Below are 15,568 nucleotides of genomic sequence, written 5' to 3' on the forward strand. Positions count from 1 at the left end.
AGTGCTAGATGCATCCAGGCACGCTTTCCCTGCAAACAGCACCCACTGCTTACTGTCATTATGTGTGAGTTATTTGGTCGGACACATATTACAGTGGTGTGGTTGTCATAGAAACCATGTAAGAGACCCTGTAAATTAAGTGTTCACACTTTAAATCCTTTAAAGAGTATCTAAGAGAAGGCAAATTTAAATTGAATTAGATGGAAAACCCACCCACTTCTACGGCCTCTACCGACCTGATTGATCCTGCCTGCTAAACAGTGACTTTTTTGACCTAAAAACAAAAATTGATTTTGTGGCCCTTAGGAGTATTCAATTTGCAAAACACAGCAATCACTGAGTTCAAAGAGATAAGTGAAAAAATTCCAATGAAGTTCTCAATCAAGAGTCTCCACTGATGCTCCCAAAATTTTAATATGCAAAAAAGGAGTCCGTGGAGCCTCTGTTGCGAATCTCAAAACACGGGAATAGCTAGATATCCCTAGCCTGTTGCCAGGGGGCCTCAAGTATTCAATTTGATTCGATTAAAAAAAAATAAAAAAAAAATAAAAATGAAAAAAAAGAAAGATTGAATTGAGTTTGATGAGTCATTAACCACACTAGAGAATCATTATACTCAACTCTCTAACTTTTCACAGGAAATTAATGAAATGGCTAGCTGTTACTATGTGTACCTGAAATACAGAAGAGAACTGCGAGAATGTGAAGATGTTCTAAAGCATGACTATGACCATGCTGCATTTTCACTGTCTGTTCTTTTGATTTGATTTAAAATCGAAGATTAAAAAAACAGCTGATGAAGTGGCCTTTAACGAGCTGCTGGCTTCTGCCTTTGAAACAGCTACAAAATGAAAGGAAAGCAGAGGACACCCCTCGACGGGAGATGTTCGGGTTAATTTTGACACCTATATGTAGGAGAAACTGTAATTATCCTCCACAACAGTAAACATGGAAGAACTCATAGCCTAAAATGTGGCTTTAAGAACATACATCTAACAGATGAAGAGATTATTTAAAAAAAAAAGTTGTTCTGCAATGCAGACTGTCAAAAATGGGCTCTGTAGCCACTCAGGATAAATTTAACCACCAACTCTTCTGTACGAAACATTGATACATCTAACAGATGAAGAGATTATTTTTTAAAAAAGTTGTTCCTCAATGCAGACTGTCAAAATGGCCTCTCTACCCAATCAGGATAAATTTAACCCCCAACTCCTCTGTTAGAAACATCGATACATCTAACAGATAAAGAGATTATTTTTTAAAAAAATATTCTGCAATGCAGACTGTCAAAAATGGGCTATGTACCCACTTAGGATAAATTTAAGCACCAACTCCTCTGTACGAAACATTGATTCATCTAACAGATGAAGAGATACTTTTACAAAAAAAATTCTGCAATGCAGGTTCTTAGCACCCAGCCAGTGGTCGGTCTGAGTGCGCAGAGCCCTCCACAGCTCTTGACCTGTGTGTTGACAGTCTCCAAGACAAATTAATTTAAGAACTGCCTGGTTTCTGTTAGCACGTGTTGCTACCTGTCGAGGTTGGGGATCATGGCTGTGCACCATCCCAGCAGTTTTGGAGACTGTCAAGGAGACCCAGAGGCACCAGAGGAAGTGTCAGCCACCAAAGTCACCCAGTGAGCAGTCACTGATATGTAACGACCTTGACAGTGCTTACTGGTAGATGTGTCTGTAGTCAGATGGACCTTGGTGGACACAGATGCAGCCAACGCATTTAAGATATTTTCTGCAACATGCTGGACCAGGGCAGGGACAGCTTTTCTTGCAAAGAAATGCCTGCTAGGCATCTGATACTGGGGACATGCCAGGGCCGGAACGTGGCGGAAGCACTACCTTGTGCACTCCCCTTCCTACACCTGATATTGCTCTCCTACCATCTCTGGTTCTCACCATGTTCACAAGATGAACATGAAATCTTGAAATCTATAATAGAGGATACGACAACAAAAAAAATCAACAGTGTACCAACTCTCGATAAATCTACGTACACAAATCAGATGTACGTTTAATTACTGGGTATAACAGATAAAAAATACGGAATACTTGACAACGGACAAAGGACGTTTTTCAGCTGATAGGAATACACCTGTAATCACTGAACAAATGCAAGTATCCAAATGAGATGTACATTTAATTACTGTATAAGAGATGTCAAGTATTTCGTATTTTTGGTGATGGACAGAGGACATTTTTCAGCTTATAGGAATACGCCTATAATCACTAAACAAATGCACGTACACAAATGAGATGTACGTTTAATTACTGTATAGCAGATGTCTACTGTTTCGTATTTTTGCTGACGGACAGAGGACGTTTTTCAGCTTATAGGAATAGAGCTGTAATCACTAAACAAATGCACATACACAAATGAGGTGTATGTTTAATTACTGTATAACAGATATGAGCAGACCAAAATACACTTTTGGGCACTATGTATAAATTGGCAAATCCAATATGCAGCCTGCAATATCAAAGCTAAGTATTGCTGTGACTGCAATGCTGTATATGGACAGGAAAATGCTTGTTTCAATTATGCTAGTGTAACCTTGATAAGCAACCCACTAAATGCCAGCATGCAGGGAGACAATGATACACTGAGATAGCAGTCGGTACAGCACAGTGAGTGAGGAGAAAATGGCGTCCAGAATGCAGCACAGTGACTTATCGAAATGCCAGCAGGCAGGGAGACAATGATACACTGAGATAGCAGTCTGTACAGCATCCAGAACGCAGCACAGTGACTTTTATATGAGATGGTCATGTGATTTTAGTTGCCAATGAGACCCATTACACCTCAGCAATGACATTTCTGACGCTTCTATGTGCTCTGCACTGATTGGATGCCAAAAAGGCCCTCGAACACTAACTCGAACAAACAGTAAAATGCTCGGTTCAGTTCAAGTTCGAACCTAACTTTTCTCGAACAGTTCGATCAACACTACTCTGGGGTATAATATGGGATGTAACTCAGGATCAGTACAGGATAAGTAATGTAACATATGTACACAGTGACCCCACGAGCAGAATAGTGAGTGCAGCTCTGGAGTATAATACAGGATGTAACTCAGGATCCGTACAGGATAAGTAATTTATGTACACAGTGACCCCACGAGCAGAATAGTGAGTGCAGCTCTGGAGCATAATACAGGATGTAACTCAGGATCAGTACAGGATAAGTAATGTAATGTATGTACACAGTGACCCCACCAGCAGAATAGTGATCACAGCTCTGGAGCATAATACAGGATATCACTCAGGATCAGTACAGAATGTAATATATTTATAAAATGCCTCAATCCCTTCTGTTAATGCACTACATATACTCAGGGCCAGTTTTAGACTAAATGTGGCCCTGGGCAAAGTTGAAGGCGGGCCCCAAATGCTGAAATATTATATCAACAATTTAAGGTCCCCATACATTTTACACTTTTGTCGGTGGTACCTACTACTCGTGGTGGGTTTGGCCATCAGTGTAAGGTGTATGAGGCTCTCTGGTTTTCAAAGAGGTTTATTAAGTTTTTTGTATAAATGCACTCACAATTAGCCTAACATAGGCGTAACAACAAGGCCTAACAGTAGGCCAACAAAGAGCAATGGGCGAAAATATTATCATCATCTTTAGATAACATCCTATCATGTCCCGTAACAAAATTATTAACTAATAGTCCCGATTCAAGACTGAGTAAAGTGGGAGGACGTTTTTTTTCTCCCGCCCATGACTAGATCAGACATCTAAATTCAACACAGAACATATATCAAGCATACACACACCAACAGACGCGAGACTAAGGACACAAGGGAAGGGGGAAGGAGGATGGGGGGGAGAGAGGGTAGCCCTCGCGGCCACCTCCACCTAAAGAGACTAGTTTCTAATAGTAGTGGGGTCCAAATATGACATCCAGGGCTGCCAGACCTTGTGGAATAATTCTTCCTTATCATTAAGGATAGCATGGAGCCGGTCATTGACCATTATCCAATTTAACTTGGATTTAACCAGGTCTATTGGCACTGTCATTTTTTTCCAAGAAGTAGCTATAGCAATTTTAGCAGCTAGGAAGAGAAAGGAGGCGAACTGTTGAGAGGTCTTTGGCAGTCCTGGAATTTTCACATTTAGCAAAGCGTAATCGGGTGACGTCCGTACATTGCATTGGGTCAGTGAATATAACATGTTAAAGATCCTACGCCAAAATCTTTTAACTTTTGAGCAGGTCCACCACGTATGGAACATTGTTCCTTCTGCACCACAACGTCTGAAACAATGGGAGGGGTAGGTCGGCACCATCTTCACTATACGTACAGGTACTAAGTACCATCTCAGGAAAACCTTATAATTTGCTTCAACTAGCGCTGCATTTATGGAGATCCTAGCTGTATAGTGAGCCATATCCTGCCACTCACGGGTAGAATAGGACACCGATAGGTCACGTTCCCATTGTACCATATAACTAAGTTTGTCCGGCGGAGATATTAATGTTGCATATAAAATAGACAATACATGACCCCCGTCAGAAAGTTTAATACATAAGTTCTCAAAAACCGTAGTGGACGTTACATCAGTTGCTCTCTCCTTCACTGAGGACAAGAAGTGAGAAATTTGGTTAAAGCGAAAGTATTCCCCCAGAGGCAGCTTGAAAATTGAGACAAAATAATCCTTTGGGCGGATCCCTTTATGGTCGCAAAAGTTACCTATTCTGTAAAGGCCTCTATCCATCCACCACTGAAATTGCCTAGGCTGCATCCCTGGGGGGAACTCCGGGTTACCAAATAGTGGGGCTGCAGGAGTATGTGATGATAGGAAATTGAAGGGTTTATGAAGCCGATCCCAGAGAGCCAGCGTTGAAGAGAGGAGTGGGCATAAGATAAGAGGCCTTTTACGCATGGGCATCTATGGTAGGAGATCAATTGGCACTTTCGGACAAGCTTGCTGTTCAATGTCAACCCACAAAGGGCGAGAAGATTTTCTATGTAAGACCACAATTGATGCGAGGCAGGCAGCATAATAATATTTAGTAAGGTTGGATAATCCCAAACCCCCATTAACCTTGCTAGTATACAAAGTTCTACTGGCAACTCTACAGCGACGAGGGCCCCATACAAAAGTTAGAATCTCTTTTTGGAAAGAACATAAAAAAGAAGAAGGGACATCTATCTGTACCGTTCTAAATAGATATAGGATCTTGGGTAATAGGGTCATTTTAATGGCAGTGATGCGACCAAACCAAGACAGATTTATAGCTGACCAAGAAGTTAGGTCAGCTTTAAGCTTGCGTCTCATTGCTACAAAATTGGCCGCGAAAAGAGCGGGTAGGGACGGGGTGAGATGTATACCTAAATATATCAATTTATCCTCTCTCCATTGAACATCAAAATTCAATTTGATCAATTTAGCGGCTTCCACCGGGATATTTATATTTAAAATTTCAGATTTGTTATGGTTGACCCTAAGACCCGAGATCTGAGAGAATTTGTCTAGAATATTATATACATTAGGGAGGGAGGTCAAGGGGGAAGTGAGCGTGAGTAGAATATCATCCGCATACAGTGCGCATTTATGTTGGATTCCTCCTGCGATGCCCTGGCCCCTGGGGGCCACTTCCGCAGTGCTGGTGTTATGAGCGGGCAATGACCGGGGCAGCTGCAGGGGTTATACTTGTCACGGTATAGGCCTGAGGGCAGCACAGCTGTAGGGCCGGTCTGTGGAATCTGCGGGTGATGATGGGCATGCGATTCTTCGCTGCACCTAGTCAGGGCACCAGTTAGTGGACACCAATGCCAGGGTTCAGTAACAGCGGTTTTATTATAGATGAGGTAACTAGTAGTAACAGTTCTGTCCGGATGCAACCGGGTATATAGCAGGCTTTGACAAATAAAGCAGGAGTGGTGCTGCATAGGCTGTGAGAATACGTGCCGGATGATGGGAGTAGAAGTATGAGAGAAATAGCGTTGCTGGGTGGATTAGCTTGAGAATAATACTTGCTGTGAATCCTTGCAGCGATGAGGAGAGATAACGGAATGACACCCAGATGAGAGAGAAGAATCCGGTCACTTGAGCAGGCAGATACAGCCGAAGACTTGAATACAGCAGCAGACTCAGTCACTCTTCTGAGGGAGAGGACAGAACAACACAACCTCCTTGCTTGGAAGCAGGGGCTGAACTGACTTGTCAGCAGGAAGTGGGAGGTCACATGGTTGCTCCTGGCCAGAGCTAGTCGGCCATTGGAGGAACCATGGTTACAGGTCACGTGATCAACAGCCTTGCATACCACTGTACAATGCAATAATACACAGGAATACATGAGAATACACATGAGAATGCACATTACTAGAGAATACTAGGGGAAAAACCAGCAGCAGTTGCAGTGCAAACACTTACCAGAACAGGCATTGACACAGCAAGAGAAATGGCCATAATAGGAGTAGTAGTCTGCATGTTCTGGGACACTGCATACCTCCCTAGCAAATTTGAGCCGACCTCGGCGAATCTAGAAGGCAGCAAACATGAATAGACTGGACAATTAAACAACAGGAATGAATGATGAGAGTGAGTGTGATGAGGTGTGTGTTTCCCACGCCCAAGGCACAGGTGAGAAGAGAGAGAGGATGAGAAACCCTAGTGGCAGGACTTCACCTAGGGGTGCCTAACGTACTCTGGCGACCAGGTAGCTAGTGCGTGAACCATCTGACGTGTAAGCCAGGACAACTTAACTGCTGGCAGGTGACCCTCCATATTCCAGCCAGTTAGACAGTAGGTTTTCTGTTAAATGTGTTACCCTACTGGAAAAGAGAACTGTGAAGACCTGTGTACTACCTTGGCGTGTCTGAGTAGTGTCTTGGATACCTGGAAGAGAAAGAACAAAATAATAAAAGCAAGCATACATCTGGGCGCCCATGCATACGGGTCAATTATACAACACAATTACTCAATAGGCCAAACACACGAAAGGGTATCCAAGGTGCAATATGTATGGACCAGTGTGAATGTTAAGTAAGACTATGTGTGATTACTACTGTGTTGGGACAAGACAGAGGTGAACAAATACTGGAAACAAAAAGGAAGGGAAACACAAAAGACAACAAATACTGCGAGGTCTTGAGGAGAACTGGCTCACATGAATCTGAATGAAACCTGAGAAAAATCTGAATGAAAATCTGAGAAAAATCTGCATACGAACTGGCTCAACTAAATCTTTCCAGCTATAGATATGATAATAATACACAATAATGAGACTGGATGAGAAAATACACTCCTACATAAACTGGACTTTCTCTGAGGTATATGTAACCTGACTTCTCTTACTCAGAGGAGGAGCTAACTGACTTAGACACTGGAAAAAATATACTGTTTTACAAAAGAGGCGCTCTACTCTGAAGCAATCTATGTAACCTTGTGCTTACTCAGAGGAGGAAATACAGAGACTTTGACAACCCTGAAATACAATAGTAGAATAAGTGCAATAATACCCTGTGTGGAACACACAATCACAGGAAAGTGCATTAGGAAGGAATGGGTTAAGTGTCTCTGTTAGGTAGAGTCTCTTTTAGGCAATTAGACATCGTCCATGTAAAAGGCTCTGGGACAGGCACTAGAGAACTTTTTGTTATTGTAAGTGTCCATCAGCTCATGGCTGGTTAGTACAGGGAACTTGGTCAGGAGGACCAGGCACAAACCTTAAACGTTGCATAGCAGGAACCTGAAACAATTAAACAGTTAGACAACAGAAACAGTTAAGGGCTCTGGTCTCTGTAAGGATACTTAGCAGAAATGTCCTGGAGGACCCTGAGTAGGCTTCTTCTTTTTCTTCTTCCACGGATAGCGATAGCGTGAAGGGCCTGGAGCAGAAGCATCACTGGATGCCGTAGTGACTACAATGCTGGGCGTCACCATGGTGATAGGAGAGATGATGGGGGCCATATGATAGGTGACGGTCGTGGTAGAAGAGGCAGCCTTAGCCACAGCAGTGGGGGCAGTAGAGGGGACTGCGGTAGTAGACGGGCCCGCTGTAGTGGAAGCTGCAGGAGTAGCGCTAGGCATAGTGGTGGCAGCTGTAGTGGCAGGCGGCAGGGCAGCGAGGGCCTGCTGAATGTACTTGAACAGCTGTATAATCTTAGGCCCGCGCCCGAGCATCCATTGCAGTAAGGGCGGAGAATCACGCCCTGGAGGCCGCCACAGCCCTGGGGAAATTGAGGCCTTGGCAGAGGTTTCCCCTTTGGGGCCGGGGCCTGAGGAGAACAGAGTCGGTCCACTTTCAATCTGCTCGCTGTCCGGTGATGAGGACCCTCCGGTAGAAGAAACGAAGTCAGCGCTGCTGGAGTGACCGGGTCCCGGTGAGACGCTGGCGATGGAGACAGGCTCTTCGTCCGGACCGGAGGAGACTGGTGTAGAGCCCCTACTGTTATCGCTGGCGGAGGGTAGCGGCACTAGCAGGCACGCAGGATTGAGCGGAGGCAGACTCTCAGGCAGTGTAGGCAGCACAAGCGCTGGGTCTGCAGGCAGGTGCTCCTCGTAGGCCGCCATCTTGCTGTGCACCGACCGGATCTTGTAGCCGGAAAGGGAGGAGCAGAGGGCTGGAGGATCAGGTCTCAGAGTCTGCCCGGCAACAGTGACGTCATCCGGCCCAGGCAGCCAATCAGGAGCAGTCAATGGAAAGTCTATGGCGCCGGGCGATTCCCGCGCTTTGGCAGCATGGCTGTTAACCCCCTCCTCTCCGGGGTATGGCGCAGCCAGAAATTGAAGAAGACGGCGGCCATCTTGGGTACTGTTTAGGGCCCGAAACACTTCAATCACCCCCATAGTAATCGACAAAGGCTCTGGGGGGTAACAGTACAGTTCTGGGGGCACTGACAGTTGGCACAACACAGTCTGTATCCTGTTCGTGACGCCAAAAATGCGATGCCCTGGCCCCTGGGGGCCACTTCCGCAGTGCTGGTGTTATGAGCGGGCAATGACCGGGGCAGCCGCAGGGGTTATACTTGTCACGGTATAGGCCTGAGGGCGGCACAGCTGTAGAGCCGGTCTGTGGAATCTGCGGGTGATGATGGGCATGCGATTCTTCGCTGCACCTAGTCAGGGCACCAGTTAGTGGACACCAATGCCAGGGTTCAGTAACAGCGGTTTTATTATAGATGAGGTAACTAGTAGCAACAGTTCTGTCCGGATACAACCGGGTATATAGCAGGCTTTGACAAATAAAGCAGGAGTGGTGCTGCATAGGCTGTGAGAATACGTGCCGGATGATGGGAGTAGGAGTATGAGAGAAATAGCGTTGCTGGGTGGATTAGCTTGAGAATAATACTTGCTGTGAATCCTTGCAGCGATGAGGAGAGATAACGGAATGACACCCAGATGAGAGAGAAGAATCCAGTCACTTGAGCAGGCAGATACAGCCGAAGACTTGAATACAGCAGCAGACTCAGTCACTCTTCTGAGGGAGAGGACAGAACAACACAACCTCCTTGCTTGGAAGCAGGGGCTGAACTGACTTGTCAGCAGGAAGTGGGAGGTCACATGGTTGCTCCTGGCCAGAGCTAGTCGGCCATTGGAGGAACCATAGTTACAGGTCACGTGATCAACAGCCTTGCATACCACTGTACAATGCAATAATACACAGGAATACATGAGAATACACATGAGAATGCACATTAGTAGAGAATACTAGGGGAAAAACCAGCAGCAGTTGCAGTGCAAACACTTACCAGAACAGGCATTGACACAGCAAGAGAAATGGCCATAATAGGAGTAGTAGTCTGCATGTTCTGGGACACTGCACTCCTACCTCTATTCCTTTAATATTAATGTTGGATCTAATTAGGTGGGCAAGAGGCTCGATGGCTAGGACAAACAAGGCGGGCGACAACGGGCACCCTTGGCGTGTACCCCGTCTAATCGCTATCTGTGGGGACAAGTGTCCCTTTATATTGACCTGGGCAAAAGGCGCGGAATACAATCCACGCAGCATCGTCAAGAACCTAGGGCCAAAACCCCAACGTTCAAGAACATAGAAAAGGAAGTCCCAATTCAATGAATCAAAAGCTTTATGTAAATCTAGAGATAAACAAAGGGCCTGTTTAGAGGGGGAGGGGGCCCATTGAGACTGAACTAGAGCAATTAGATCCAGCACCCACCTTGTTTGGTCTGAAGCCTGTCGATTAGGGATGAAGCCGACCTGGTCGGGATGAATATAAGATTCTAAAAAGGAGTTCATACGGAGAGCTAAAATTTTTGTCAGGATTTTCATATCTACATTAATGAGCGAGATAGGTCGAAAATTCTCTCAATAAGCATGATCCTTGTCCGGCTTTGGAATCACCGAAATATATGCTTTTAGCGTTTCCGGGCAGGGGACTCCGCCATTCCGCACAGTATTGAACACCTCCAATAATTGGGGTGCCAGTACATCAGCAAATTTTTTGTAATACAGACTTGAGAATCCATCGAGACCCGGGGCTGATCCCCCTCTAAGAGATTTAATAGCTGTGAGCACTTCTTCCAAAGAAATCGGGTCATCCATAAGGTCCCTGTGTGTTGTAGATAAAGAAGGCAAATTAATGTCTCTAAATAGTTCATCTGCTTTTTGTTTATTAAAGGTCTGACTATTAGTATATAATGAACCGTAAAATCTATGGAATGCCTCTAAAACTCGGTCAGGGTGTACGGAAGTAGTGCCATCAGCTAGTTTCAGAGTTGGGATTAACGACGTCTTCGGCCTGGGCGTTAACCTTCGAGCTAGAAGCGTACCAGGTTTATCACTCTGGCTGAAGAAGCGATATTGCGTCCATCTAAGGCTGCGTTCTGCCACCGTGGTTAACCTTAAGTTCAGTTCCGTTCTGGCAGCCTCTAAGACTGGCAGCACGTTGGCCTGAGGATCGCGTTTATGTTGGGGCGAGAAGGGACGCGTATTCCATTTGTTTCTTTTTCAGGATGGCTTCCCTCTCCCTCTTCATTTTAGAGGCTATGCTAATGAGTTTGCCCCGTAAACAAGCTTTATGTGCCTCCCAATTTATGAAAGGAGTTGTATCTGAAGCCAGATTAATCTGGAAGAAGGCTTTCAGCTCAGTCAATATTTCATCGCATAAAATGGGATTAGTTAAAAGAGATTCGTTAAGTCGCCAAGGAAGTCTAGTTGGAGAAGACCAAAAGGATTCAAGAGTTACTAGTATTGGATCATGGTCAGACCATGAAGTGGGGATTATTTTGGAGGAAGCTAAGTGGAAGGAGAGTTGAGAGGATAGGAGAACGTGGTCTATTCGGGAGTATGAGGAATGGGCCACTGAAAAATAAGTGTAATCCCTGGTAGTGGGATTAGCTGACCGCCATGCATCAATCAAATCATAAGAATTGAAAAGTTTGGCTAAGGTAAGGCCATACTTGGTCGGGGCTCTACGTTTGGGAACCTCCCCTGATTTCTTGTCCAGAGTGAAGTCCAATGCCAAATTAGAGTCCCTAACAAATATGAGCCGTCCCATAAAATGAGGGGCAAGTGTCCAAAACATGTCTTGGAAAAATTTTACCTGGCCCGTATTAGGTGCGTAATAGGATAGGAAGGAGACCGGGGAACCCTGAAGAGTACCCGTTACCATCAAATACCGACCGTCTGAGTCACAGTGCGTGCCTGATGACACAAAGTCCACTTTCTTTGAGAAGAATATGCCCACTCCTCTCTTCTTCTCATCTGCTAGGAAAAAAACAAAACAAAGGAAATTGTTTATGCATAAAGTTAGGGGTCGAGTCCTTAGAAAAATGCAGTTCTTGTAAAAATATTACATCAGCTCGCATAGAATTAAAAATATTAAAGGCCTTTTTCCTCTTAATTGGGCTATTGAGCCCCTGTACATTATGTGTCACCACCCGAAATACTGAGTTATCCGCCATTGTGTTTGGCTAATCCCACTATTGAGCTGGCGAACAGGGGGGAGGGGCGAGGGTAAGAGTCATGTCGGATCGGGACTAACATAGAGGACAGGACAAGACATTGGGACAACACAAGACAAAACAACCACCACACATCCGCAGTCATACAGGTCACTAAAGACCTGGGGCCTAGGCCCCTTGTAAGGACCCCGAGATAGAGTTCCCCCAGTACCAGTCCGGGGCAACCCCTCTAGAAGTCGTCTAGAGAGCAAGCACTATTCCACTCAGGCTCACCACAGCTCTTATATGAAACAATCCCACCCGTCACATAACAAAATAGTTATGAACAAACGTAGGGAAGGGGGGGGGAGAGGAAAAAAAACAACAGAGAGAATTGGCAGAAAGATAAGATATGCAACCGTAACCATAATTGCTAGGTAAACAGGAACCCAATCACACTATGATCGTTGTAAGGGGTACAGGAGCCCATTCACACTGTCCAGCGTCAAAATCATGGAGGAGAGGCTCTGCCCACTCTCTTCCATAGCAGTGAAATGGGAAGACGTCTTCTCCTATCAGGATCTGCGGTTGGTGCCGGGTCTTCAGAAGAATGCGGGCGATCTCTGGACAGCCAACCCAGTGATTCCAGCACCTCTTCTCCTTCCGTGAGGGAGGTGAAACTGTGTGTGCGGTTCTTGTACAGAAACACCAGACGGAATGGGAAGGCCCAACGGTAACGAATTTCCCGTTTTTGAAGGATCTGTAAAAGCGGTTTAAGGTTGCGTCTCCTTTGAATAGTACGAGGCGCTAGATCAGCATATATTTGTATCGGTGTATCTCGTAGTCGCAGTTGAGTAGTATCCCGTGCTGCTCGCAACAGTTTCTCCTTAGTTGCATAGTAATGGGGTTTCACCACTATATCCCTGGGAAGACCATCCGCTCTAGGGGCCGTCAGCGCTCGGTGGGCCCTGTCCAGCTCATAATATTGGTCAGACATGTCGGGCAAAAGTTGGTGTAGCAATTCTTTGGTAGCTTCCTCTACATCAGTCACAGATTCGGGTAGGCCTCTGATACGGAAATTGTCTCTGCGGGATCTATTTTCCAGATCCTCTATTTTAGAGTTGGCCTCCTCAAGCTGATCTGACAGGGTTTCTATCTCCTGTGAGTGCTGGTTTATGGTCGCAACAGTAGAGTCCACCTTTTTTTCAATAGCTTCTATGCGGCCCCCCAGTGCCTGAAAGTCAGCTTTCAATTCAGGTGTAATTTTAGCACATGTTTTCTCCAATTCATGTTGTAGAAGTACAGAGAAACGTGCAATAAGGATTTTATCCCCAAAGTATAGAGCAGCTGTAGAAGGGTCACTCTCCTCTGCTATATTATCATCAGCCTCCTGTGTTTCAGGGCTGGATTGGCTGAAAGGCAGTTCAGCAATAACTCTATCCATAGAGGAGGCCTGTGAGTGTTCCCCAAAGAGATCTGAGGCCGGGCTGGGTGTTCTGGGGTGAGGGGTGACTGTCTCTACCGACCTGGCCGTCTGCTGCAAGTGCGGGGAGCTGAGCTGCGCCATGCGGCCCTTAATGGCGGCGGCTGGCTGTCCTTGCTTCTGCTCCGTCCCCCTCTGTGACGTCACCGGAGCGGTACGGGCCAGAGTCTGTGTGCCGCCTTTCCTCCCCGTTCTGGACGCCATCCGTGACCCCCGCTACTGCCCGAGGGTCCCCCGAACCTTCCGCCACCTAGCCTGGCTGATTACCGGGTGGTTTATAGCTGATATCAGCTGCGGGCGGCCGGAGCGGAGCGGAGCTCAGCGGCGCACGTCCGGCATGAGTCCCACACGCATGCGCTTTTGTATGAGGCTCTCTGGACAGTCCTCTGAGATGATGTCAGTGGACACAGGGGTCGGGCGTGAGGGAAAATCAATGCCCAACCTCTTTGTTCTCGGAGAGATAAGCCGCCATCAGATGTGTGTGTGTGTGTGTGTATATATATATATATATATATATATATATATATATATATATATAAAGCAATGTCTGTGGAACAATTGCTGTATATAGTAAACAATAAAGATATATACTACCTGATCACGTTCCCCGGTGTCCTCAGGCCTTGTCAGTGGGATCTCCCAGTCACCACAGCTGCAGCTCTCCCTTCTGGTCCCGTCTCTGAAGTGACAGGCCGCTCAGCCAATCACTGGTCGTAACAAACAGACAAAGGCTGAGGACACCGGGGAACGTGATCAGGTAAGTAACAGCTTTATTATTTTATATGCACAATCATCAGCCAAGGATTTTTAAACTTGCCAAAAGACAATGATCAGTTGATGATTGTTGTCTTGATAACACAAAGCGATATCGGTCTGATTCAGACAATTTTCGCTCCGTGTATTGGGGCCCCATTTAGTCAGCTCAGAAGGTTACATGCCAGGACTGCCGCTACAGGCCGAGACTGCCGCTACAGGCCAGGACTGCCGCCAGTGGTGTAAACACAAAAACTATTTATATGCATTGTTTAACCTCTTAACGACGCATGACGGGTTTACCCGTCATGCGGCCGTTAAGTGTAAACAGAGAGGGCTCCCGGCGTGAACCCTCTCTGCAGCCCGCGGTCCCCGGTTGCTATGTGCAGCCAGAGACCACTAATTAACTATTCAAATGCAGCTGTCAAAGATGACAGCTGCATTTGAATAGCAGCTGTGCCCCCTGTCCCTGGTGTCTAGTGGGGAATCTCCCCCCCCGCGATGTGATCGTGGAGGGGAGATCACTTGTACTGAGCCGGCCGTGGCTCAGCGTCGCTCCAACGCTGTTCCCGGCTCGGCAATCTATTCAGATGGTCTGCAGCAGACCATTATAATAGAGCCATGATCTGATGGATCATTGCTCTATTATATACACAGGATTGATCTCAATGGGAGATCAGTGCTGTGTATATAGAAGTCCCCCAGGGGGCTTCATATTACTGTAAGGGAAAGTAAAAAAAAGTGTTTTTATTAATAAAAAATCCCCTCCCCTAATAAAAGTTTGAATCACCCCCCTTTTCCCATTTTACAAATAAAAATAAATAAATAAATAAACATGTTTGCTATCTCTGCGTGCGTATTCGCCCGAACTATTAATTTATCACATTCCTGATCTTGCACGGTAAACGGCGTAAGCGCAAAAAAATCCCAAAGTGCAAAATTGCGCATTTTTGGTCGCATCAAATCCAGAAAAATTGTAATAAAAAGTGATCAAAAAGTCGCATATGCGCAATCAAGGTACCAATAGAAAGAATGCATCATGGCGCAAAAAATGACACCTCACACAGCCCCATAGGCCAAAGGATAAAAGCGCTATAAGCCTGGGAATGGAGCGATTTTAAGGAACATATATTCGTTAACAATGGTTTGAATTTTTTACAGGCCATCAGATACAATAAAAGTTAAACATGTTATATATCGTTGTAATCGTAACGACTTGAGGAACATGCATAACATGTCAGTTTTTTCATAGGACACACGGCGTAAAAATGAAGCCCCCCAAAGAAAAATAATTGCGTTTTTTTTTTTTTTCAATTTCACTGCGCATATAATTTTTTTCTGGTTTTGCAGCATAGTTTATGGAAAAATTCAGCCTGTCATTGCGAAGTACAATTAATGACGCAAAAAATAAGGGCTCATGCGGGTCTGTAGGTGTAAAAATGCAAGTGCTATGGCCTTTTA

The 15,568-nt window shown here is 45.5% G+C and overlaps 1 protein-coding gene across 2 annotated transcripts in view; it reads right to left on the bottom strand.

Annotated features, from left to right (window-relative positions):
- The window catches only part of ELP3 (elongator acetyltransferase complex subunit 3), a 238,387-nt gene that overhangs the window by 209,901 nt on the left and 12,918 nt on the right, over positions 1-15,568 (bottom strand). Inside the window, exon 1 of one of the 2 annotated variants that reach the window (XM_069975786.1) lies at positions 4,405-4,408. The exons of the other annotated variant lie outside the window; for it this stretch is intronic. The gene's annotated coding sequence lies outside the window, so the exon portion shown is untranslated. Of the gene's footprint in view, positions 1-4,404; positions 4,409-15,568 lie in introns of those variants that run through there. 2 annotated transcript variants of the gene reach the window in all.

This window comes from Dendropsophus ebraccatus, chromosome 6, assembly GCF_027789765.1.
Source record: "Dendropsophus ebraccatus isolate aDenEbr1 chromosome 6, aDenEbr1.pat, whole genome shotgun sequence".
Taxonomy (NCBI): Eukaryota; Metazoa; Chordata; class Amphibia; order Anura; family Hylidae; genus Dendropsophus; species Dendropsophus ebraccatus.